We start from the raw sequence: 1,755 nt of genomic DNA, 5'->3' as shown, positions 1-1,755 counted from the left end.
AAAAAGTCAAAAACCGGACCTGACCGGGATTCTCTGGACTCGAGTCCGGACCTGAACCGGAATGTGAGCTTCCGTACGCACCACTAGACCGTCACTCGCAGCCCACAATACGGCCGAAATCTGGAAGCGCCTGTAAACACCATAACGTGAAAGACAGCGGGGGATGAGCTTTGCTATATGGTAGTTTAAGGAGTCGACTTTTATGTGGTATGTGTAAGGTTTTGTCCATTTGGTGTATAGATGCGCGTGACCTTTACAGCTGCCTGCCTCGGTTAGTCAGCTGCAGTTCCGCATGACCCCGCTTGACACAATTTAAAAGAGGGCTTTAAAGAAATTCAAAACGACAACTTTTTCTGTTTTTCAATTATTTTGGTAGGTTTTACCCTCGACTTCAACATTTAAGTTTGTCGTGCTTGAAAACTGCACCCTACTATGATTTTATAAGCGTCGATGTCAGTCACCTTGTGGTCCTTAACTATATAAATCCCCATAGGCCGAAAACTGTGTTCTGCTACCATAACAGGCATCCTTGACCGCCGGGTAAGACTTAGGTCACTTTTAAAAAAAAGGAGCCCTGACGGACAGCTTTCGGGAGCGAAAAAAATGATACAAAAGACATCAAAATACACAAAATGTCAAAATAAGATTCAAGGGATTAATTTGTGTATTTTTCTAGGTGTATAATTTGATTCTTCGTTTCTTTGAACATCCCGGCCGGACCCCGGTCTGGAAATGTGACCTATAAGGCCTAGGTCACATTTCCAAAACGGGGCCCGGCCGGGATGTTTGCTGGAAAATAAAAGTGTTTACCGAAAAATATCCACAAATCATGCTCATGACCATTTGTTTACGTTCTGAGTGTTCTGTTGTCTTTTATATAATATTTTTTTCGCAATTTCAATAAATAAAATCAAACCTCTGTATCATACAATTATTTACTTGTGGAAATCGTTTGTTTTTTCCTTCAGCAGTAATTTGAAAAATTCACCCCTTGCCGATTTGTTTATAACTTGTTTTTATGGCATTTCCTATAAACCACCCCATGGCATAACACACCAGATTTGTATTGAAGAGTACAAGCTGCATATTTGAATAAATTTAATTGATCCACTGACATCGGGAAGGGTCCCTACTTTTTGCAATAAGTGTGTTGTGTTATTTTCAGACGTGCTTTCGATGTGTCTCTTCATATACACGTGACCTCTATGTATCGTCCTCTCCGAAGGACGTACCTAATAATACCGAAGCTTGACTAAATTGAGGAAATTCGTGTTAAGTCCTTTTACCAAAAGTATATGCAACGTCGGAGCACATCAGAGTTTTCGAACCCACTCACCTGGAATCCAGTCTACCGTGGATTGGCCAGGCTACCGTCGGGACAGGAGGGTCTTTCCGCCGCCTGGGTAATCTTTCACACCCGGTAGGAGTTTTGCACGGTGGGAGTTAAATGTGCTATCCTATTAATTAACTCCCACTGGGCAAAGTCCTACCGGGAAAATGCTACCGGGTGTGAATGATTACATGAGCGGCTCAGAGCTTCACTGGCCCCGTAAAGAGCCTACACTAACTACGGTTGGCCATGCCACAACTAGACTGGATTCCAAGTTACGAACCCACAGACCTTCAAACATAACCGTTACATTAAGATACGCTAGTGTTGGACTTGGTCAAAGGGAAAAAATGTATTGTTGACGGAAACTATTATCTTCAAGGTCCTGCAATATCAACGTGGCTCCAGTGCCTGAACTTCTAATT

The 1,755-nt window shown here is 42.6% G+C and overlaps 1 protein-coding gene across 1 annotated transcript in view; it reads right to left on the bottom strand.

The window, feature by feature from the left end:
- The window catches only part of LOC118420938 (dehydrogenase/reductase SDR family member 1-like), a 17,600-nt gene extending 15,963 nt beyond the window's left edge, over positions 1-1,637 (bottom strand). Inside the window, exon 1 of the mRNA XM_035828031.1 lies at positions 1,337-1,637. The gene's annotated coding sequence lies outside the window, so the exon portion shown is untranslated. The remainder of the gene's footprint in view (positions 1-1,336) is intronic.
- Between the last annotated feature and the right edge of the window lie 118 nt (positions 1,638-1,755).

Source organism: Branchiostoma floridae, chromosome 8, assembly GCF_000003815.2.
Source record: "Branchiostoma floridae strain S238N-H82 chromosome 8, Bfl_VNyyK, whole genome shotgun sequence".
NCBI classification, from domain to species: Eukaryota; Metazoa; Chordata; class Leptocardii; order Amphioxiformes; family Branchiostomatidae; genus Branchiostoma; species Branchiostoma floridae.
This window is presented reverse-complemented; position numbering and strand designations above follow the sequence as displayed.